Source organism: Tamandua tetradactyla, chromosome 7 (genome assembly GCF_023851605.1).
Source record: "Tamandua tetradactyla isolate mTamTet1 chromosome 7, mTamTet1.pri, whole genome shotgun sequence".
Classification (NCBI taxonomy): Eukaryota; Metazoa; Chordata; class Mammalia; order Pilosa; family Myrmecophagidae; genus Tamandua; species Tamandua tetradactyla.
This window is the reverse complement of record NC_135333.1, coordinates 131057029-131083043: the sequence shown is the minus strand read 5'-3', so window position 1 is coordinate 131083043 and position 26015 is coordinate 131057029. Positions and strand designations below refer to the sequence as shown.

Below are 26015 nucleotides of genomic sequence, written 5' to 3'. Positions count from 1 at the left end.
AATTTTGTTGAGAAATTTTGCATCTATGTTCATTAGAGAAATTGGTCCATAGTTTTCTTTCTTGTAACATCTGCATCCAGTTTTGGTATTAAAGTGATATTAGCTTCATAAAATGAGTTAGGTAATGTGCCGGTTTGAAAATATTGTATACCCTAAAAAAACCATATTCTTTCATTTTCATTCAATGTTGTTGGGTGGGATCTGTTTAATTAAGTTGTTTCCATGGAGATGTGACCTACCCAATTGTGGGTGGGGCTTTTTGATTAGGCAGTTTCCTTGGAGATGTGTTTCCACTCATTTAAGGTGGGGTCACCTACTGGAGCTCTTTAAGATGGAACCTTTTGGAAGAAATTTCAGTGCTGACAGAGCCAATAGAGCCAACATGAGACCCAGACATTTGGAGATGAAGGAAGAAAATGTGCCTGGGAAAGGTGTTTGGAATGGAAAGCCAAAGACCCCAGGAGATGCCAGCCACGTGCCTTCCCAGCTGACAGAGGTGTTCCAGACCCATTGGCCTTTCTTAAGCCAAGATCTCTTTCCCTGTATGACTTAGTTTGGACATTTTTATAGTCATAGAACTGTAAACTTACAACTTAATAAATTCTCTTTTTAAAAGTCATCCCAAGGTGGGCCATGGTGGCTCGGCTGGCAGAGTTCTCACCTGCCATGTTGGAGACATAGGCTAATTTCCTGATGCCTGCCCATCGAAAAAAAGAAAGAAAAAAAAAGCCATTCCATTTATGCTATATTGCATTCCAGCAGCTTTAGCAAACTAATATAGGTAATGATCCTTTTTCCTCAATTTTTTGAAAGAGTTTGAGGAGAATTGGTGTTAGGTTTTTTTGGAATGTTTGATAAAATTCTCCAGTGAAGCTGTCTAGTCCTGTACTTTCTCTGTAGGAATATTTTTGATAAATAATTGAATCTCTTCATTGGTAATTGGTTTGTTAAGATCCCATTTTCTTTTTAAAACAGTGCTAGTAATTCATAGGTTTCTTATAATTCATAGGATATTCATAATATCCTCTTATGAATCTAATAGTGCTGGTAATTCATAGGATATTCATAATATCCTCTTATGTCTTTTAAAATCTCTTCAGGATCCATAGTAATGACTCCATACTCATTTCTAACTTTGTTTATTTGCACCCTCTCTCTCTCTTTTTCAATCTAGCTAGGAGTCCATCAATTTTATTGATTTTCTCAAAGAACCAATTTTCAATTTTGATTCTTCCTATTGTTTTGTTGTTGTTGTACTCCATTTATTTCTGCTTTAATCTTTGTTATTTCACTTCTTATACTTACTTTGGTGTTAGCTTGCTGTTCTTTCTCTAGTTCCTCCAGGTGAACAGTTAGATCCTCTATTTTTGCTTGTTCTTCCTTTTCAATGTAGGCATTTAGGCAATAAATTTCCCTCTTAGCACACTGCCTTTGCCAAATCTCACAAGTTCTGACATGTTATATTTTCAATTTCATTTGTCTCCAGATATTTACCAATTTTGCTGATATTTTTTTCTTTGGCCCACTGATTGTCTAAAACTGTGTTGTTTAATCTTTTTATATTTGTAAAAGTTCTGATTCTTTGATGACTGAACAATCTATTGTGATCAAAGTGTTTTGAATAATTTCAATCTTATTAAATGTATAAAGACTTGATTTTTTACTCAGCATATGGCTTATCCTGCAGAATATCCTGTGAGCACTTGAGAAGTATGCATATCCTGGTATTTTAGACTGTAACATTATAGATAAATACATATATATTAGGTCTAATTCATTTATCACATTTTTAATTCTCTATTTCCTTATTGATCCTTTGTATGGTTGTTCTATCAATAGAGGAGAGTGGTGTATTGAAATTTCCCACTAGTCTTGTTTAAATGTCCTTTGCTCCCTTGAATTTAGCCAGTATTTGCCTCATGTACTTTGGAGCTCCTTGACTGAGAGCATAAACATTTATTATTCTTATTTCTTCTTGGTGAATTATCCCTTTGATGAATATATAGTGCCCTTCCTTATCTCTTATGACATCTTTATGTCTAAAGTCTATTTGATCTGATGTTAATAATTCTATCCCTACTTTCTTTTGGTTAGAACTTGCATAGAACATCTTTTTCATCCTTTCACTTTCATTCTAATTTATACCTTTAGATCTAAGATAAGTCTCTTGCAAGCAGCATACAGATGGATCATATTTTTAAACTTATTCTGCCAATCTATAACTTTCAATTGATGAGTTTCATCCATTAACATTCAGAGTTATCATTGTAAAGGCAGTTCTTGAAACTGCCATCTTATCCTTTAGTGTTATTTATCAGATCAATATATGCTTTTCCCTCTATCATGATCTTTTAAGTTACTATTAATCTTCAATTCTGTACTCTCCTCCAGACCTCCCTCTCTTGTCTTTTTTTTTCAGTCAACAGGGCTCTTGCTGGCAAACTCTTATAGCCATTGTTTGTCAGTGAAGATTTTTATCTTTCCTTCTATTTAAAGGATAGGTCAAAGAATTTTTGGCTAGAAATCATTCTCATTCAGAATAATAAATATATTATATCCCTGCCTTCTCACCTCCATGGTGGCTGCTGAGTAGCCTGAGCTCAGTCTTACACAGTTTCCCTTATATGTAGTGAATCACTTTTTCCTTGCTGCCTTATTACTTTTGGCTTCTCTTTAATATTTGACATTCTGATCAGTACATGTCTTGGAGTAGGCTTATCTGGATTAATTCTATTTGGGGGTTCCTTGGTCTTCTTTGATTTGCATATTTGTCTTTCTAAGAGTTGGGAAGTTTTCTCCCATTATCTCTTCAACTAGCCTTCCTATCCCTTTACTCCTCTCTTCTCCTTCTAGGACATTGAAAATTCATTTATTTGTATATTTTGTGTTATCTCTTGTTTTCCTGAAATCTGGTTCCATTTTTCCCATCTTTCTTGCCATTTGTTCTTTGATGTGCTCAAGTTCAATTGCCCTATCTTCTAATTTACTTATTTTTATTCTGCCTCTTCAAATCTGTTGTTATATGTCTCTAGCATACTTTTAAATTGATCTACAGTATCTTTCATCTCTATGAGATGTACTATTTTTCTATTTATTCTTTCTTATTCTTCTTTACCCTCTTCCAGTGTCGTTCTGATATCTTTTATGTCACTATGAACTTCCTTTATTAGTTATTCCAAATCTCATGTTCATTCTGGTAATTAAATTAGTTCATTTCACTAGGCCATATCTATGCAAGTCTTAACATGCTTTATGTTTCTTGGTTGCACATGGAGCATCTACATTCTTAATAAGGCTATTTTGAAATTTAATTTCCTTCATGTGTCTATGTCTTTGTATTTTATTTACATTAAAAGTCCCTTTTTGAACTTAGTTTGCCAATCCTTCCTCCCCAAATAAGCCCTGGATCTCATGTAGGTATTGCAATTCTTCTTAAAGTACTATTGAGATTTAGGCAGATAGGCAATTTGCTAGACTGAACTTTCTGCTTCTCCCAGAAGATGGCGTACTTGAGCCGCTACTTCTCCTCAGGCCCACCTGTAGTCCCTAATTATAGGTGCTGGTTAAGTTAATTGGAAACCCCATGTAATTCCAGCCAGGGCTCACCGCTTGCATGGCCAATTGTTCTGGTGGTTCTCAAACTTTCACTTGGGATGATCTTGGGCTGAGGGACTGGGTATTTCAGCTTCCCCAGGCCACAGCCAGTACAGAAATATTTGGTGGGTAATTGTCATGCACAGTTCTGCAGCTTCCCCAGCCTTGCCTCTCCAGCTGCATATGCCTGAGGTCTCCCTAGTCAGCGGCAGGGTAGTCTGGAATTGTGACAGAGCTCACTCATCCCATTCTCTCTGTCCTAATATGTCCACTTTTTCAATCAGGTTGTCCCTAGTTTGAGATGAAAGCCCTCTCTTGTCACTCACACTTTGGAACTGATGTCCTGGTCATTTTTCAGCTCCTTCTTTCATTATTGCATGGAGCCTGGGTGAACTCAGTCTCTCCTGTTCCACCATCTTGTTGGAAGTCCTATTTCTAAGTATTTCATGTTCTTGATGCTATTGTAAATAGAATTGCTTCTTTAGTTTCAATTTCTGATTGTATATAGTATATAGAAATAAAATTAATTTTTATATATCAACCTCGCATCTTGCAACCTTATTAAATTCATGTAACTATTCCAATAGATGTTTAAATAGATTTTTTGCATACACAATCGTGTTGTCTGCAAGTAAAGACAGTTTTATTTTGTCCATTCCAAACTTTATGCCTTTTATTTCTTTTTCTGTTCAATTTATGACCTTTATTTATTTATTTATGCCTTATTGAGTGGCTAGGACACCAGTAAAATGTTGTATAGAATTAATGAGGTCAGACATCTTTACCTTGTTTTCTTTCTTAGGTGTAAAGCATAACTATTAAGCCATAGGTTTTTATAGATGCTCTTAATCAACTTGAGGAAGTTTCCTTTTATTCCTTGTTTGCCAGTCTTTATCATGAATGGGCAGTTATTTTTGTCAAATATTTTTCTTGCCCTTGTGTTAATAAGGGGCATTTATTTGTGTTTTTTACAATACAATGTTATTAGATATACTCACACACCATAGAAACCATCTGAAGTATACAACCACTGGCTCACAGTACCATCACATACTTGTGCATATATCACCATGAACAAATTTAGAACATTTTCATTACTCCAGAAAGAAATAAAAAGAAAACCCTAATCCTCCCATACTCCTTATCCTCCCATATTATTGACCTATAGTACTGGTGAGGTACATTTGTTACTGTTGATGAAAGAGAATGAAAATATTATTGTTAACTGTAGTCCATAGTTTGCAATAGGTATGTTTTCTCCATATACCCCTCTATTATTAACTCCTTATAATAGTGTTGTACATTTGCTCTAATTCATGGGAGAATCTTCTATTTGTACATTAATAATGGGCATTGTTCACAAGATTCACTGTGTAATTCATTCCCATGTTTTAACATCCAACTTTCCTTCTGGTGACATTCCACCCCACTCACAACCATTTAGCACTGTTACTTATTCTCATGATAACATGCTACCAGCACCTCTGTTCATTTTCAAACATAAAGTTCAACCTCGTTAAACATTCTGTACATATTAAGCAAATACTCCCCATTTTTCAGTCTCATTCTGTATCTTGGTAACATATTCTATATTTTATGGCTATGAGTTTACATATTATAATTAGTTCATATTAGTGAAATCATATCATATTTGTCCTTTTATATCTGACTTTTTCATGTCACATTATATTCATCCATGTTGTTACATGCTTCAGGACTTCATTCCTTCTTACTGTTGAATAATATTCCATCATATGTATACATCATTTTGTTTATCCATTCATCTGTTGATGGAAACTTGGGCTGTTTCCATCTTTTGGCAATTGTGAATAACGCTGCTATGAACACTGGCGTGTAAATGCCTGTTTACACCCCTGCATTCAAAACTTCTGGGTATATCCTAAAAAGCAGGATTGCTGAATAGTAAGGCAACTCTATACTTAGCTTCCTGAGGAACCACCAAACCATCCTCTATAGTGCCTGTACCATTTTATATTCCCACCAGTACTGAATAAGTGTTCCAATTTCTCCAGATCTTCTCCAACACTTTTAGTTTTCTGCTTTTTTTTTTTTTTAATAGTGGTCATTCTAGTTTGTATGAGATGATCTCTCATTGTGGTTTAGATTTGCATTTCTCTAACAGCTAGAGATGTTGAGCATATTTTCATGCTTTTAGCCATCCATATTTCCTCTTTGGAAAAATGTCTATTTATGTCTTTTGATCATTTTTTAATTGTCCTTTGCCTTTTTATTGTCACATTGTAGGATGTCTTTATATCTTCTGGATATCAAGGTTTCCAAATATTTTCTCCCTTTGAGCCTGTTGCCTTTTCATCCTTTTGACAAAGTCCTTTGAAACAGTGACGTATTTGATTTTGAGGAGTTACAATTTATTTGGGTGTAAAGTCTAAAAAACAACCATCTATCATTAGATCTTAAAACATTTCCCTACATTCTTTTATATTTAGGTCATTGATCCGTTTTTGAGTTAATTTTTGAATAGGATTCCTCTTTCATTATTTGATTATGGATATCCAGTTCTCCCAGCATCATCTATTGAAGAGACTGTTTTTATAAAAAAATCAAATGACCAAAATGGGGCAAGATGGTAGCATAGAGAGGTGTGGAATTTAGTTTGTTCTCCAGAGCAGCTAGTAAATAGTCAGCAACTATACAGAACAACTGCTGGGGGTGGGTGGGGGTGGCATCAGTGACTGGACATACAACATACACCAGTCTGAGATCCCACACAGAACTGTAAGTCTCCCAAGTTGTGGAAGCTGGTGCTGCTTCCCCACAGGCATGACAGTCTGGTTCCCCAAGGAGAAAGGAAACAGATTTTACTAGTAGCAAAAGCTTAGCTCAACTAAGCTCTAATTGTGGAATTAATTAACAAATTCTGACTACTGAAAACAAGCCCTGAGCACAGATGAACCTGGAATAAGCAGTAAAGGAACCAGGAGTTTTTGCCCTGGCAGAGAAGGGGCAGGACTGATGGGGAAAAAAAAGAGGTTTTTGAGTTGGACAGCCTAAAATACTGGAAAAGGGTTAGACCCCAATAAAAGGAGGCACACAAAACCTGGGGATGCATAGAGACATGTACCAACTCAAGCACCTTTTAATAGCTCAATGGGTAGAACTGTAAGTCCTCTCAGGCTCCAGCACTGCCTCAGGCAATGGTGGAACTAAAGCATGACTGAGAGACCTAGTCAGGTGAAAGGGGTTAATTCCCTAAAGGGGTTTCTTACCCCAAGAAAAGGGTGGCAGAGAAGTGGAAGCCCTTCTTCAGGAAATTCAGGCCCTAGTGGCTGGAAAACAGAGGCAATCAAAGCCTGCCTATTAGCCTACTATTGCAGCCTCTGTCTCAACAATGCCCCTGGCAGGGAGATTCTGCTGAAATTAAAGGCAATGCATCACTTTAAGCTGGTGGGAAGTTGTGGGCATACAAGTGCCACATTCTTGGCAGGATAGGAAAAGCACAGAGTCTAGAGGCTTCATAGGAAAGTCTGACAAGCTGTTTGTCTAACCCTCAGGAAAAACTGATGCTGGCTACTCTCTCCTCCTGAGAGATGGCTCTGTCTTGACTGAAATAAAATCTGACTGTGGTCTATAATATCTGAAGAAACTGTCTTCAAAAGAAAGACTCCATATAAGTAGGTCAAGAAACAGAAAGACAGGAACTGAAAAATTCTGATCAGTTAAAATAGCCTGTGCTGGAGGTCTAGAATAAATTGAACTGAATGTCAAAGAACAGCTGGAGAACAAAGCTGTCCAGCAAGAAAGCCCTAGCTAAAAGAATGAAAATGATCTCCAGAATAAATTAATTAGGGATATCAAATGCCTAAATGTCAGCAAAAAAAATAATGAGTCATACTAAGAAAACTGAAGATATGGACCAGTCAAAGGAACAAACCAACACTTCGAATGAGATACAAGCATTGAAACAACTAATTCAGGATGTTGAAAGAAACATGCAAAATCTCATCAAAAATCAAATCAATGGTGGTTCAGTGGTAGAATGCTCACCTTTCATGTGGGAGACCTGGGTTTGATTCCTGGACCATGCTCCCCCCCCAAAAAAAAAAAATCAAATCAATGAATTGAGGGAGGATATAAAGAAGACATTGGGTGAACATAAAGAAGAACTCAAAAGTTTGAAAAACACAAATCATGGAAGCTATGGGAATGAAAGGCACAATAGAAAAGGTGAAAAAACAATGGAACCCTACAACAATAAATTTGAAGAGGCAGAAGGAAGGATTAATGAACTAGAGAACTAGATGTCTGAAATCTGACACACAAAAGAAAATATAAGGAAAATAATGAGAAAATATGAGTAAGGTCTCATGGAATTGAATAATATAAAGCACATGAATATATGTGTTCTGGGTGTCACAGAATGAGAAGAGAAAAGAAAAGGAGTAGAAAGACTAATGGAGGAAATAATCACTGAAAATTTCCCATCTCTTCTGAAAGACATAAAATTACAGTTCCAAGAAGTGCAGTGTACCACAAACAGAATAGATTTAAATCGACATACTCCAAGGCACTTACTAATAGATTGTCAAATGTCAAAGAAAAGGAGAATTTGAAAACAGAAAAGGAGAAGCAATCTGTCATATACAAGGGAAGCTCAATAAGACTATATATGGATTTCACAGCAGAAACCATGGGGATGAGAAGGCAGTGGTATGATATATTTAAGATTCTGAAAGAGAAAAACTGCCAACCAAGAATTCTATACCCAGAAAAAACTGTCCTTCAAAAATGAAGGGGAAAAGGAAAACCAATTATTTCAGCTTTACTGCACCATCACCAGAAATGTCAAAGTGGTTATATCTTGTTTGATCATCAATTTTAAAGTTATAGGTAAGACATTTTAGTAATTTATTATTTGTTTAATTAAATGTCATGAATAAAGCTTCTTTTATTGCAAAAAAAAATGTCATTGGGGAGAACTTCATCTCCATAAAATTGGTGATACTCAGGCCACAGGAGTTTGCAGCATTGCCTATTTAAAAGAGCAAATGTTTAAGAATGTGGCTGATTTATTTGTGATGAAAATGAAGGTTCAAAGGGCAGGGTCCTGCTGTACATCATTTTGAAGAGAATGGATAATGATTTTAGGAAGAAAGCACAGGAGTAACCTTAGATTTAATTGTAAAAGCTAGCATGTTTTAATTTTTTTGTCGACAAAAAATTTAGGATCCCTTATTTTTCAGAGGTTTCTTCATAGAATTGTCCCTTCCCTCAGGTATTAAGTATCTATTAATTTGTTATTACATCAGTAATAATTTTAGAAAAATATCACCAAAAGCAACATAGTGTGATGTGGTGTGAATATGGGACCCTGAGGTAGAAGTCAGAAGACCCAGGGATGCTAGTACCTGATTTGATCTGACTACCTGTAGGAACTAACAGTCACTTAATTTCTCAGCCTGAATTCCTTAATGTGGAAAGTCAGGTAGTTGGAGTAGAGATCACCAAAATTATAAGTGTCTGACTTTAGCAATTTCCCTACCTTGTCACAGATATTTGCTGCAGATCTCTGTAACTATAATTGTCCCAAAATCAAACCCAAAATTAGGGCATATGCCTTAGTACAGGAAAATCAAGAATATACATACACCAGTAATAGAGACAAAAAGATGACCAAGTATTAGTCAAAGTTCAATTCATTAAATGATTTATTTAAAAATATATAACAAAAGAATATAATTTTATAATGTCCTTCCTTGGTTTGAATGAAGAATATAGGCTATTACTAAAATTTTTCAATGCTCAAAGTATTGAATTGTAGGAAAAACATATTTTTAGATATCCCCTGTATCTTAGATTCTGCATATTACTAGCCAACTTTTCCTCTTTTCTTTGGGGTCTCAGCTTTTTTTCTTCCACTCAGATTATCCCTTGGCATACTAGCCCTGTAGGGATTTTCTTTAAGGTCTCTAAGGATTTCTCCATCACTAAAGCTAAGTTTTTCTCAATCTTCACCTAAATTGTTATGCTATCTGATATTATTTATCACCAATACTTCTTAAGATGATCTTCCTTTTCTTTCATAAGATAATTTTGTATTTTATTTCCCTAGCAATTCCCCTATCTTCTTTTTCCTATTTCTTACCACTTTTCCCTACACTCCAAAGTCTTGTACTTCATGTTCTTCATTTTTAAACTCTTTTTCATGGCAATCACACATGAAAAATGACCTAAATTATTTATCAGTAGAAATATCATAAGTTTCTAACTTATAGTATCCCTTGACCAGAGTTTTCTAAATATATTGCTGAGCAAAATAGTAATAAAGTCAGATCAATTTTTGAAAAAAATGAAGGGGAGATCAAAATATTTTAAGACAAAGAATAGCTGAGAGAATTCATGACTAAGAAATGGGCTGTGAAAGAAATACTAAAGGGAGTACTACAAGTATATAGGAAAAGACAGGAGAGAGAGGTCTGGAGATGAGTGTAAAAATGAAGACTATCAGTAAAAGTAAAAAGAACTATATATATATATATATATATATATATATATATATATATATATATATAACATTAAAAAACACAAAAGACAAAATGGTAGAAGAAAGTGCCACGTTTACAGTAAAAACATTAAATATTAATGGATTAAACTCCCCAATCAAAAGACATAGGCTGCCAGAATGAATTAAAAAACAGGACCTATGTATCTGCTGTCTACAGGGGACTCAATTGAGACCCAAGGTGAAAAATAGGTAGAAAGTGAAAGGTTGGGGAAAGATATCCTATGCAAACAACAACCAGAAAAGAGCTGGGGTAGCTATACTAATATCTGACAAATTAGACTTCAAAAGTAAAACAATTAGGAGACAAAGGATACTATGTATCAATAAAAGGAGCAGTTCAACAAGAAGACATAACAACCATAAATATTTATACACCAAGACAGAGTTCTTCAAAAAAAACATTAGGCAAACACTGACAAAAATGAAAGCAAAAGTACACACCTCTACATTAATAGTTGAGGACCTCAATTCCCAGCTTTTATCAATGGATATAACATCTGGACAGAGGATCAATAAGGAAACAGAGAGTTCAAATAATATGGTAAATGAATTAGGCTTAACAGACATTTACAGAATATTACACCCCACAACATCAAGATACACATTTTTCTCAAGTGCTCACGGAGCATTCTCAAGGATAGATAATATGTTGGGTCACAAAGCCAGTCTCAATAAATGTAAAAATATTGAAATTATATGAAACACCTTCTCAGATCATAATGGAATGAAGTTGGAAAAAATAACAGGCAGAGAGCCAGAAAATTCACAAATATATGGAGATTAAATAAAACACTCTTAAACAACTAGAGGTGAAGGAAGAAATTACAAGAGAAATCAGTAAATATCTTGAAGAAAATGAAAATGAAAACCCAGTATATCAAAATTCATGAGATGCAGCAAAGGCATCTGATAGATGCCTTTTAGAAAGGGAAATTTATTGCCTTAAGTGCCTATATTAAAAAAGAGGAAAGAGCAAAAATCAAGGAATTAACTGTTCATTTGGAGGACAAGAGAAAGAACAGAAACCTAACTCCAAAACAAATGAAAGAAATAACAAAATTAGAGCAGAAATAAATGAAATTGAGAATATGAACACATCAAGAAACTCAACAAAACTGTAAGTTGGTTTTTTGAGAAAATCAATAAAATCTATGGACCCTTAACTGGGCTGACAAAAAAAAGAGAGAGAAAGAGAGAGAGGATGCAAATAAATAAAATCAGAAATTGAAGAAGGAGTATAACCACTGACCAGGCAGAAATAAAGGAGGTAATGAGAGGATACTATGAGCAACTATATGTTAATAAACTAGATAACAAAGATGAAATGGACAACATCATAGAAAGGCATGAACAACCAGCTTTGACTTGAGAAGAAACAGATGACCTTAACAAATCAATCACAAGTAATGAGATTGAATTAACCATCAAGAAGCTCCTCAAAAAGAAAAGTTCAAGGGCAGATGCTTTTACATGTGAATTCTACCAAGCATTCAAGAAAGAATTAGTATCAGTCCTTCTCAAACTCTTCAAAACTTTGAAAAGGAAGGAAAGCTACCTAACTCATTCTATGAAGCCAACATCACTGTAATACCAAAGCCAGACAAAGATACTACCAGAAAAGAAAATTATAGACCAATCCCTTTAATGACTACAGATGTAAAAATTCTTCATAAAATACTTGTAAATTGAATCTCACAGCACATTTAAAGAATTATACACCATGGCCAAGTGGGATTTATTCCAGGTATGCAAGCTGGTTTAACACAAGAAAATAAATTAACTTAATACATCCTATCAATAAGTCAAAGTGGAAAAACCAATAATCATCTCAATTGATGTAGAAAAGGCAGTTGACAAAACTCAACATCCTTTCTTGATGAAAACAGTTCAAAGAATAGGAATAGAAGAGAACTTCCTCAACTTGATAGAGGAATATTTGAAATAAACCCACAGGTGACATCATACATATGGGGAAAGACTGAAAACTTTCCCCCAAGATCAGGAACAAGACAAAGATGCCCACTGTCACCACTGTTTCCAAATACTGGAAGTTCTAGCCAGAGCATTAGACAAAAAAAAATTATAATAAGAAGAAATGAAAGCCATCCAAATTGGAAAGGAGAAGTAAAACTCTTATTGTTTTCAGATGACACGATACTATATATTGAAAATCCAAAAAAATCTACACTAAAGCTACTAGAGCTAATAAATGAGTACAGCAGAGTGGCAGGGTTCAAGATCAACACCTAAAAATCAGCAGTGTTTCCATACATTAGTGATGAGCAATCTGAGGAGTAAATCAAGAAAAAAAATTCCATTTACAATAGTAACCAAAGGAATAAAATGTTTAGGAATAAATTTAACTAAGGATATAAAAGATGTATACACAGAAAACTACAGGAAATAGCTAAAAGAAATCACAGAAGACCTAAATAAATGGAAGGGTGTACCATGTACATGGATTGGAAGACTAAATATAGTTAAGATGTTAATTCTATACAAATTGATTTATAGATTCACTGCAATACAAATTAAAACCCCAACAAATTACTTTGCAGAAATAGGAAAACCAATAACCAAATTTATTTGGAAGGGCAGGGGACCCCAAATAGCTAAAAATATCTTGAGAAAGAAAAGTGAAGTGAGAGGTCTCAAACTACCTGACTTTAAAACATATTACAAAGCTACAGTGGTCAAAACATCATGATACTGGCATAAAGATAGATATTGACCATTGGAATTTAACTGAGGGTTCAGAAATAGACCCTCTCATCTATGGACAAATGATCTTTGATAAAGCAGTCAAACTCATCCACTTGGGACAGAGCAGCCTCCTTAATAAATGGTATTTGGAGAACTGGCTACCCATATGCAAAAGAATGAAAAAGGATCCATATCTCACACCCCACACAAAAATTAAGTCAAAATGGGTCAAACACCTACACATCAAAGTTAAGTCCATAAACTTTTAGAAGAAAATGTAGGGAAATAGCTTATAAATCTTGTAATAGGTGGTGTCTTCCTAGACCTTACACCCAAAGCCCAAGCACTGAAAAAAGAAATAGATGAATAGGATCTTCTCAAATTAAATACTTTTGTGCACCAAAGAACTTTGTCAGGAAAGTAAAAAGGCAGCCTATGTTATGGGAGACAGCATTTGGAAACAACATATCAGATAAGGGTTTAGTATCCAGAATATATAAAGGGATTCTTCAACTCCAAGCCAAAAAGACAAACACCAAATTTAAAAATGTGCAAAAGACAGGAACAGACACTTTTCAGGAGAGGAAATCCAAATGGTTAAAAAGCACATGGAAACTTCACTGGCTATTAGGGCAATGCAAATCAAAACCACAATGAGATCTCATCTGATACCCAACAGAATGGCCATTATAAAAAAAAATGGCAAGTGCTGGAAAGGATATGGACAAAGAGGCACATTTACCCACTGTTAGTCAGAATGTAAAATGGCACAACTGTTTGGGAAGGTTATTTAATGGCTCCTCAGGAAGCCAGGCGTAGAATTGCCAGATGATCAAGCAATCCCATTACTAGGTATATATTCAGAGGAACTGAAGGCAAGGACACAAATAGACATTTGTACCCCAATATTTGTATCAGTATTATTTAATTGCCAAGAGATAGAAACAGCCCAAATGTCCATCAATGAATGAGTGGCTAAACAAGGTGTGGTATACACATATGATGGAATATTGCACAGCTATAAGATAGAACAACATCATGAAGCATGTTACAACATGGATGAACATTGAGGGCCTTATGCTGAGTGAAATACTGTATTATTATGAACTCCATTAATGACTGCACTTTGAGAGTTAAACCAAGTGATAGAAATAGGGTAGAGATTGGGCATTTGATGCTGAAGGAATACAGATTGTGTAACAGAACTGATTGTAAAAATTCAGAAATGGATAGGACAATACTACCTGATGTTAGCACAATAATATAAGCACACTGAATGAAACTGAACGTGAGTATGGTTGAGAGAGAGGGGCTGGGAGCACATATGAAATGAGAATGAAGATAGAGGATAAAGACTGAGATGGTATAACTTAGAAATGCCTAGAGTGGACAGTTGTGGTGATTAAATGTACAAATACAAAAACATTTCATCATGAGGAAGAACATCTCAACGTGTTGAAAATGGATGATAAACAGGAAAAAGTAGAATCAATGCAAGCTAAGGTCTATAATCAACAGTAACGTTGTAATATGCTTCCACTGAATGTAACAAAGACATTATGCTGAAACTAAATGTCAACAGGTGGGGCCATGGGGGAGGTGTAAGAATTCTTTGTGGAAGAAAAGGAAATGTCATCATATAGATTATGGTGGTGAAGGCATGTCTATACACTCAGGTTGGGTTGTATGATGTGCACATAAAATAGTTTAAAAATGAACAGAGTGGGCGGGTCACAGTGGATCAGCAGTCAGAGGTCTTGCCTGACAAGCCAGAGACCCAGGTTAGTTTCCTGGTGCCTGCACATGCAAAATAATAATAATAATTAATAATAATAATAATAATAAATAAATAAATGAACAGAGAGAAACAAGTGCTAAGGAGCATGTGGAGAAAGTAATGTACCTATTCACTGTTGGTAGGGAAATTGAGAGGTGCAGCCCCTCTGGAGGGCAGCATGGTGATGTCACAGGAGGCTAGTGGTGAGGTTGTCACATGATCTTGTAACCCCATTGCTAGTAATATACCTGGAGGAACTGAGAGTGGGGACACAAATGGACATTTGCACACTGTTGTTTATGGGGGCAGTATTCATGATTCACAATGGATGGAGGTGGCCTAAGGGTACAAGGACTGAGATAAGGAAGGGGGAATTGTGGTATATACTTAAAATGGACTACTGAGAGGCTGCAAGAAGGAATGGAGTTGTGAAGCATGCCACTAGGTAAATAAACCTTAAGGATGTTAAGCTGAATGAAATGGTAGAAACAAAAAGACGAATATTATAAGACTTCAATAATATGGACTTCAAACATTATCAACTTCAATCATAGTTAATAATGTACAAATATGGAGAAACTGAAGTTGAGAACATGGGATATCAGGTCAGGGCCTATTGTAAAGGGTCCAAGTTTGTAAGCACTGACAGTATCACGTATATTAAGGAGTTGTAATTCTTACTTGTAAATTCTGAGATACTAAGATGTTTGTATATAATCTGGTCATTCCCAGAAACTTAGAGTATTTACATTATACCTGAGACTCTGAGTTAGAGCTCTGAAGCTATGAAAGCCAGCATTATCCCACATAGCAACTCTCATAAAAGTTGAAAAAGTGATCAGACTTTGACTAGAGATATGAATGAAGCTGATATGAACTACTTCTGCAAAGTAGTCTGTTGGAATTTTGATTGATTTTGCATTGGATTTGGGTAGAATTGCAATCTTAATGATATTTAGCCTTCCAATCATGAACATGGTATGTCTTTCCATTATTTAGGTCTTCTTTGATTTGTTTTAGCAAAGTTCCATAGCTTTCAGTGTACAACTCCTTTCCATCTCTGGTTAGGGTTATTACTATACATTTGATTCTTTTACATGCTATTGTAAATGAAATTTTTTTCTTGATTTCCTCCTCAGATTGCTCATTACCAGTATGTAAAAACACCATTGATTTTTGTGTTGATTTTGTATCCTGCCACTTTACTTAACTTGCTTATTAGCTCAAGTAGCTTTGCTGTCATTTTTTTTAATGGATTTTTTAAAATATAGGGTCATGTCATCTACAAATAATGACAGTTTTCATTCTTCCTTTCCAATTTAGATGCTTTTCATTTCTTTTCTTGCCTAATTACTCTAGCTAGAACTTCCAGCACAATGTTGAGTAGAAATGGTAACAGTAAGTGTCCTTACCTCGTTCCCTATCTTGGAGGGGAAATGTGCTGGTTTGAAAAGGTTTATGTACCCTAGAAAAGCCATGTTTTAGTCCTAATAAACCTTGTGGGAGCAACAGTTTCTTCTAATCCTTATTCAGTACTATGTTGGAAACTTTGATTAGATTATCTCCATGGGGATGTGGCTCACTCAAGAGTGGCTGTTAAACTGGATTAGGTAGAGATGTGTCTCTACCCATTCCAGGTGGGTCCTGATGGATTTTACTGGAATCCTTTAAAAGAAGCACTTTAGAAAAAGCTAGAGAACAACAAGAGAGAAAGCCATGAGATTCTGAGAGAGCAGAACACCGCAGAACCACAAAGCAGAGAGTCCACCAGCCAGTGACTTTTGGAGATGAAGAAGGAAAATGCCTCCCGGGGAGCTGGAGAGGAAGCTAGCAGATGATGCCATGTCTGCCATATGCCTTCCACATGAGAGAGAAACCCTGAACTTCATCAGCCTTCTTGAATCAAGGTATCTTTCCCTGGATGCCTTAGATTGGACATTTCTGTAGATGCTTTCATTAGGACATTTTCATGGCCTTAGAACTGTAAACTAGCAACTTATAAAATTCCCCCTTTTAAAATTCATTCCATTTCTGGTGAATTGCACTCTGGCAGCTGGCAAACTAGAACAGAAAGCTCTTTGTCTCTCACCATTGAGTATGATGCTTAGCTGTGGGTTTTTAATATATGCCTTTTATCATGTTGAGGAAGTTTCCTTTGATTCCTACCTTGTGAAGTGTTTCTATCATGACAGGATGCTGAATTTTGTCAAATACCTTTTCTGTGTCAATTGAGATGATCATGTGGTTTTCCCCTTTTGATCTGTTAATGTGGCATATTATGTTAATTGATTTTGTGTGTTGAACCACCCTTGTGTTCTTGGAATAAAGCCCACTTGGTCATGCCATATAATTCTTTTAATATGCTGTGGAATTTGATTTGCAGTATTTTTGTTTTTTTGAGATTTTTGCATCTATGTCTATTAGAGAGATTGGTCTGAAGTTTTCTTGTAGAATCTTCATCTGGTTTTGGTATTAGGGTGATGTTGGCTTCATATAATGAGTTAGGCAGTGTTCCCTCCTCTTCAACTTTTTGGAAGGTTTGAGCAGGAATGGTATTAATTCTTCTTGAAATGTCTGGCAAAACTCATCTGTAAAGCCATGCAGTCCTGAGCTTTTCATTGTCGGTAGATTTCTGATGACTGATTCGATCTCTATACTTGTGATTGGTTTGCAGTATAGGTTGTTCGTGTTTCTAGGAAGTTGTCCATTTCATCTAAATTGCATAGCTTGCTGGCATACAGTTGTTCATAGTAACTACTTATGATCATTTTTATTTCTTTGGGGTCCAAGGTGATGCCCTGTGTATTAGTTAGGTTTCTCTAGAGAAACAGAATAAACAGGGAACACTCACAAATATAAATTTTATAAAAGTGTCTCACGTGAATGTGGAAACGCAGAGTCCAAAATCTGCAGGGCAAGCTGTGAAGCCAATGACTCTGATGGAAGATCTGAATGAACTCCACAGGAGAGGCTCACCAGCCAAAGCAGGAATAGAACCTGTCTCTTCTGAATCCTCCTTAAAAGGCTTCCCATGATTAGATTAAGCATCACTCATTGCAGAAGACACTCCCCTTTGGCTGATTACGAATGGAATCAGCTGTGGATGCAGCTGACATGGTCATGATCTAATTCTATGAAATGTCCTCATTGCAACAGACAGGCCAGCACTTGCCCAACCAGACAAACAGGTACCACAACTTGGCCAAGTTGACACATGAACCTGACCATGACACCCCACTTCTCGTTTCTGATTTTATTTATTTGAAGCAGTATGTATCTGGTAGACAGTTCTGAAGCATGGTCAAGACATTGCAATTGGAAATTTCAGAGTCATTAACAGAGTTTTGGTTGAAGCTATAAAAAGCAGGCCTCTAGTTCTAGCTAGTAGGTAGCAGCAGCTTAACTTTCCCACTGCAGCAGACAGCCAGGGACTGAACCTTAGGAAATATTTCTAGAAAGTGAGAGTAGAGACAAAAATGAAGAATATAAACTGTAAAGTAGCAATTGAGAGTTAGAATAAACAACAATCTAAACCATTATACAATGGAGCAAGGCATTTCATGATAAAGAATGATCAAATTTACAAATGCAATATAGAAGTCAAGAAGAAGCCAAGTTTATAGTTATTTCTAAGAGTTACTTCTGGAGGACCTCTTTTGCTGCTCAAATGTGGCCTCTCTCTCTAAGCCAAACTCTGCAAGGAAAATCATTACCCTCCCCACTATGTGGGACATGGCATCCAGGGGTGAAAGTCTCCCTGGAAATGTGGGATATGACTCCCAGGGATAAGCCTGACCCTGGCACCATGGGATCAAAATGCCTTCCTGACCAAAAGGGGTAAAAGAACTGTAGCAAAATAAGGTATCAGTGGCTGAGAGAGTTCAAATAGAGTCAAGAGGCTACTCTGGAGGCCACTCTTATGCAAGCTTCAATTAGAAATTCCTACTTATCATGGGTTCCTAAACAAGAGAAGTCCTGAAATGCAGAAGGTTCAGCCTCTCCAAGAACATTAATTAATTTCAACACCTCTCCCAAATTATCGACACCCGTTTCTAAAGAAAAAGTCAGAATCTCTCTAATGGACATAGATGCAGAAATCTCAACAACAAAAAAAAATACTTGCATAAATACCCTTAAAGATTGGCAGAAAGATCAAAGGAGAAAGAGGAGTTATAACAGAGAAGATAGGATTTAACAAATGAGTATAACTGCTGAATCATTATATTTCTTTTAGTCTCCAGTGTCTCAGAGAAGCTAGAAGGAAAAACCTGAGATTGTGAAATGTAACTCATACCAAACTCTGAAATCTTTTCTATCACTACTTGTTACAATATACTTTGAAATTTATTGCTTTTTTTGTATATATGCTATATTTCACAATAAAAAAGTGTTAAAAAATAGTTTACTTCCACCTTCACAAACACAAGTCTAAATATCATGCTAGGCACCACAAATTAAATAACAATCTATATTAGACTATATTTTCCTTAAACATGATTTAAGATAATGTAGATTTTAAAAGCAAATGGTTTTGCTTCAGTCTCATACATAAGTTGAAATTTTAAAATATTAATTACCATCTATTTTCAGGAAAAAAATGTGTATTTGGCACAAAGTTTATATTTTGACTAGTGCATTCCCTAATATAACTTATGTAGACAGCTTAATTGAACACCATAAATACATGGAACCTTGAGTAGGACATGAGATTTTGTTGGTTTGTCCAGAGTGATGTCCCGATAAATCCCAGAGTGATTTGATCAGTGAATAAAAAAGTATTTGCAAAGTCCCCTTCGGGGACTGGTGAGAATGGGGGAAAATTCAACTTTCTCAAGTTGAATTTTTGATATTCTCACAAGCAGTGTGGATGACCAAAGCTATAGGCTGAGCCCCCAGTCTTGGGATTTGTTCATATGAAACTTAACCCCACAAAGGATAGGTCAAGCCTACTTAAAATTAGGCCTAAGAGTCACCCCCAAGAGAGCCTCTTTTATTCCTCAGATGTGGCCTCTCCCTCCAGCCAACACAACAAGCAAACTCACCACCCTCCCCCTGTCTACATGGGACATGACTCCCAGAGGTGTGGACCTTCCTGGCAACATGGGACAGAAATCCTAGAATGAGCTGAGACTCAGCATAAAGGAATTGAGAAAACCTTCTCAACCAAAAGGGGTAAGAGTGAAATGAGACAAAGTGTCAATGGCTGAGAGATTCCAAATAGAGTCGAGAGGTTATCTTGGTGGTCATTCTTTTTTTTTTTAATTTTTTTTGAATTAAAAAAAATTAACAACAAACAAAACAATAAGATATCATTCCATTCTACATATATAATCAGTAATTCTTAATACCATCACATAGTTGCATATTCATCATTTCTTAGAACATTTGCATCACTTTAGAAAAAGAAATAAAATGATAATAGAGAAAAAAAAGTTATACATACCATACCCCTTACCCCTCGCTTTCATTTACCACTAGCATTTCAAAATAAATTTATTTTAACATTTGTTCCCCCTATTATTTATTTTTATTCCATATGTTCTACTCTTCTGTTGATATGGTAGATAAAAGGGGCATCAGACACAAGGTTTTCACATTCACAGAGTCACATTGTGAAAGCTATATCATTGTTCAATCGTCATCAAGAAACATGGCTACTGGAACACAGCTCTACATTTTCAGGCAGTTCCTTCCAGCCTCTCCACTACATCTTGAACAACAAGGTAATATCTACTTAATGCATAAGAATAACCTCCAGGATAACCTCTTGATTCTGTTTGGAATCTCTCAGCCATTGACACTTAGTCTCATTTCACTCTTCCCCCTTTTGGTCGAGAAGGTTCTCTCAATCCCTTGATGTTAAGTCTCAGCTCATTCTAGGGTTTTTCTCAGTCCTTTGATGCTGAGTCTCAGCTCATTCCAGGATCTCTGTCCCCCATTGCCAGGAAGGTCCACACCCCTGGGAGTCATGTCCCATGCAGAGAGGGGGAGGATGGTGAGACAGCTCATCATGTTGCTGGAGGGAGAAGCCACATCTGAGCAACAAAAGAGGGTCTCTTGGGGGTGACTCTTAGGCCTAAATTTTAAGTAGACTTGACCTATCCTTTATGGGGTAAAGTTTCATATGAACAAACCCCAAGACTGGGGGCTCAGCCTACAGCTTTGGTTGTCCCCACTGCTTGTGAGAATATCAAGACTTCGACTTGGGGAAGTTGAATTTCTCCCCACTCTCACCATTCCCCAAAGGGGGCTTGCAAATACTTTTCCACTCACTGATCAAATCACTCTGGTATTCATCGGGGCATCACTCTGGACAAACCAACAAAATCTCTAGTCCTACCTGAGATTCCAAGTACTTATAACGTTCAATCAAACTATCTACATAAGTTATATTAGGAAATGCATGCATTAAGTAGATATCACCTTGTTATTCAAGATGTAATGAAGAGGCTGGAGGGAACTGCCTGAAAATGTAGAGCTGTGTTCCAGTAGCCATGTTTCTTGAAGATGATTGTATGATATAGCTTTCACAATGTGACTGAGTGATTGTGAAAACCTTGTATCTGATGCTCCTTTTATCTACCTGGTCAACAGACAAGTAAAACATATGGAATAAAAATAAATAATAGGGGGAACAAATGTTCAAAGAAAAAAAGACACAACAACAATGAACTGTGAGCCCCACAATTTGGGGATGATGGATATGTTTACAATCTTGATGATTGTATACATATGTTAAAACTTGTCAAAGTGTTCACTTTTTTGGGGTGTGTGTGTGTGCATGGTCCAGGAATCAAACCCGGGTCTCCCGCATGGAAGGCGGGCATTCTAACCTCTGAACTACCTATGCGCCCCAAAGTGTTCACTTTTTATGTGTGTAATTTATTATACATCAGTTAGACCTCAGAAAAGGTGATTTTCAAAAAGAAAGCTTTCCAGGTAATTCCAAACATCTAGCTATAGATAAGAAGTATCAGCTGAAACATAGGATCTTACTTAGCACCAGAGATCTAACATCATAAGGTTCTGATCGTTTGAATTCAGTGTAATGTGGTTGAAGAATATCAAGTGTTAAATTTTATATTTTGCTTAAATGAAACTCGTTTTGGAAAATAAATTCACGTCTGCAGGGAAAAAAAAAAAGCAAATGGTTAGGCAGGCAACAGTGGTTCAGTGGCAGAGTTCTCACCTGCCATGCCAGAGACCTGGGTTCGATTCCCGGTGCCTGCCCATGTATATAAACAAAAAATGTTAAAAAGCAAATGGATGCCAATTACATAGGGTGCTGGTTTGAAACTGTTATGTACCCCCAGAAAAAGACATGTTCTTCTAAACCAATCTTATGGGGACAGACCTATTGTTGGGTGGAACCTTTGGATTTCCATGGAAATGTGACCCCCACCTATTCAAGGTGGGTCTTAATCTGCTTATTGGAATCCTTTCAGAGAGGGATATTTTGGAGAAGACACAGATGTTTGGAGACAGATAATTCCCCAGGAGCTGCTTAACTAAGAGATGCAATCCAGAGTTTCCCCTAGAGAAGATAAGAGAGGACCCATGGATGCTTAGAGAGGGAAAACACACCAGGAGATGCCAAAAGCTGAGAGAGCAGCTCTTGAAACCAGAAGCTGGGAGAGCAGGATGGCAGACATTGCCATGTGCCTTCCCATGTGGCAGAGGAACCCCAATGCCAACCATCTTTCTTCCAAGAAAGTATCCTCTTGTTGGTGCCTTAATTTGGACATTTTCAGAGACTTAGAATTGTAGCTTGTAACTTAATAAATCCTCTTTATAAAAGCCAATCCATTTCTGCTATATTGCATTCCAAAACCTTTAGCAAACTGAAACCCATGGGGTAGGGTGAAGATTTAGGTACCAATCAAGCGGGTGAATGCATTTTCTACAGTATATATTGAAGCACGCAGGCATACAGTTATCTGAGATTAGTGTACCCGGGGGCAGTACAATGTCTGAGTTTCTTTGTCCATATAATAAAACCCCAAAAGTATTTGCCTAAAGTGCAAAGACTTTTCCTTGGTAGTCTTGGTCCCAGAAATAAGAGAGTATGATTACTAAACACCTTTAACGTGATTTTCATTACTGGAAAAAACCACGTTTCATGTAAAGTCTTTATAAAATAATTCAGAGACAGCATATTTAAAATATGAAGACAGGCTGGCTATTTCTGATAATTTTTAGTTTTATAAATATGCATTCAGTTTACTACCAGTTTAAACATGTACAAAATATTTTGTCCTCAGCAACATGATATACCTTTCAGAAGCCTCTCTGGAATTACAATTTCAGTCCAAGGAGAAAGCTCTGATTTCTCATCACATTTGCTCCATCTTCCAGATCATCTTACCATTGACCAAAACTTCACTTGTATGTAATATTAAAATTGTACTACTATTATTAATAAATAGTATTTATTAATAATTTCACAATGATTTAGTTTAAAAATTACAAAAAAATATATGACTTTACTTTATAAAAAGCCCTGTTTTTCTAGTTTGCTAGCTGCCAGAATGCAACACACCAGAGATGGATTGGCTTTTTTTTTTTTTTTTTTTACATGGGCAGGCACCGGGAATCAAACCTGGGTCCTCTGGCATTGCAGGCAAGCATTCCTGCCTGCTGAGCCACCATGGCCTGCCCAACAGATTAGCTTTTAATAAAAGGAGATTTATTTTGTCAGTTCTTCAGAGGAAAGGCAGCTAACTTTCCACTGAGGTTCTTTCTTACTTGAGAAGGCACAGGATGGTCTCTGCTGGCTTCTCTCCAGGCCCCCGGGTTCCAACAACTTTCCCTGGGGAGACTTCTTTCTGCATCTCCAAAGGCCTGGGTTGAGTCACGAGCGCGAGCGCATTGAGATGAGGAATGCTGAGCTGCTTAGGCTGTGCTACATTGCAGTCTCTCATTTAAGCACCAGCCAATTAAGTTAAATGTCCTTCATTGCAGCAGACACGCCTCCTAGCCAACTGCAGATGTAAATCAGCAACAGATGAGGTTCACATACCATTGGCTCATGTCCTCAGCAACAAAACTAGGTCCGCTCACCTGGCAAAGTTGACAACTAACTAACTACCACAAGTCCCAATTTGAATTTAAACAGGACACAGAAGAGAAAAGAATGAACTGTTGCTTCAATTTGAGATGGGGCATTCTTTATTGCAGTAACAACAAAGCTACAGCAACATCCTGAGGTCCATCCTTCTAGGAACTCCACTGATAACTTCTGAGGTAGATAAGGTCTAAATTTGTTTCCAATCCCTGTGAATATTCCAGCTGCCAATTTGTAGCCCCCAATGTGATCAGGATTGGGAGCAAGCAGTATGATCCTGGATTTAGGAACTGGCTCTGAACCCATTGGTTTTACTCCCCCCAAATCAATGTAAAACAATCGCTGTAGCAATTCATAAGTAAGCAAAGTCACACCAAACTGGGGCAAGGATTAAAATACACAAGCACTACCTCCTTTCCAAAAAGCTTTTGGACCTTCTTCCTGCAATTTCTTTTTAAAGCAGTCTATAACTCCACTGTAAGTGGTTTGGCCAGCGTGGACAGCCACCTGCAATCTCATTGTGATAACATCAGAAGGGATCATTAAAGATGCTGCAGGCAAACCTGCTACAGCACCAGTAAGAGCAGGCTTCCTAGGCTCATCTGCCCATCCTCATTTGCAAAGGAAGGCTTCACATGAGCCTAGGACTGAAAGAAGATGGCCGAGAAAGCAATGTCTTGCAGAAAGCATGCTTTGGCACTCTTGTAGACCCCAAAGAATCCTAGGTCTTGCACAACAGACAAAGCACTAACTTGAGGACAGTGATGATATCTTCAGCAACTTGCAAATGGATCTTGATAATTTCTAAAGCATATGTGAAAATTACCTGGGAACCTCCAGCAAGAATTTCTCCTGCGAGTGGAACAGAATCATCTTTATGCATAGATTTATCCCTCACAAAATCATTCACTGCAAGAGTTATGGCCTCCTCTGGTGCAACTCCCAATAACTACAGCAAGAGACCTCTACAAAGTCAAAAGAAGCCATCATAGCATAGCACTTTCTTAAAACAATCAAAACTGTTTTTATACATAAGTTCTCCTACAAAAGAAAAACCAGTGAAACGGTGGTTTTACATTTGAGTTTTTACAAAATCAACAAGATACAGGAAGTGGCTTCAATAGCTCCAGCAAAAGAACCTACAGTGAATGTGTAAACTGACTCTGCAACCTGTATGAGGATTGGTCAAGCTGAATCCCCTGAGGCCTTCTGCCTCTGGGCCTCAGCCAAGTTAAAGGGCAGCATTCCCTCTTCCAGAGAAGCAATTTGTTTAATATCTGCTAAGGTCAGCCATCCCCATGGCTCTTATAAATCTGTTACCTGAAACAAGATGTCAAATTCCAGGGGTGTAACCTGACCAAATTAAAGCTGCCAGAATAAACTCCTCCTTAGTCACCTCTATATCTTTCCTGTTGCCAACCAAAGTGATGTAGATCTTTCTAATAAGTTTCATGTTGTTAATGAGTTAATTAAATTAATTAAAACAGGAAAAACAAACTTGATGGGATGTGGTACCTCCAGCAGCAGCTACTAGACATTCTTCCATGAAAGGTGTCAAGACACAGAGACTGATAGTGATCACGATGACTCAGAGTTGATGACTGTAGCTCTTCTGGTCCTGGAGTTGTCGCATTGCACAAATGCATGCTTTGTATGCTCCAGTTGTATCTGTAGCAAATACTGAGTGAATTCTGCATATGTCAAGTTATTTTTCCCAAATGTATTTGCACAAATTCTGAATCCGCATTAAATGGAATATGTTGATGAATTACGATCTGTTTAAAAACTTGCTTAACATCCTCAAAAGTAACTCTCCTTTGCCAGCTTTGTCAAACAGCTAAAATGCCACCATGAACAAAGTACCAAAGCCACACAGAACAGATTCAAATACAACAAATTCTTGAAAGGATATTCATCCACCTTTGGTCTGATTCACTATAGCAAAGTCTTTGGAAAAGTTTGACTTTCTCCAAAAATGTTTAAGTATCGAGTGACAAAGTCATTGGGAGCCACAAAAAATATTTTACAATGCTTGCATACCTCAGAAATATTGTGCTAAGCTCAGCTAGATCTGCTTTCTTGGTTAAAGCCACCTTGGCAGCTCTCATGCCCCTGGATGGGGGTGCAGTGGGTCCTACTCACTAACTTGCTCACACTATGAATCTGGATGGCTCATTTCCTGTCCTAACAGTGGCAGAAGATGAGATATGGCCTGGCAGTGTGAGTGTCTGGCCTGCTTTCTCATTCTGTCTTGCCAGCACAGGTCATGCAGGCATTGCCAGCCTATTGGCTGGGCTCCAGTATATTTTTAATTTCATGTACAGTGTCTTTTA

General features: G+C 36.9%; 1 pseudogene; it reads right to left on the bottom strand.

The window, feature by feature from the left end:
• Positions 1-20767: 20767 nt before the first annotated feature.
• On the bottom strand, positions 20768-25790 carry LOC143690150 (electrogenic aspartate/glutamate antiporter SLC25A13, mitochondrial-like; annotated as a pseudogene).
• Between the last annotated feature and the right edge of the window lie 225 nt (positions 25791-26015).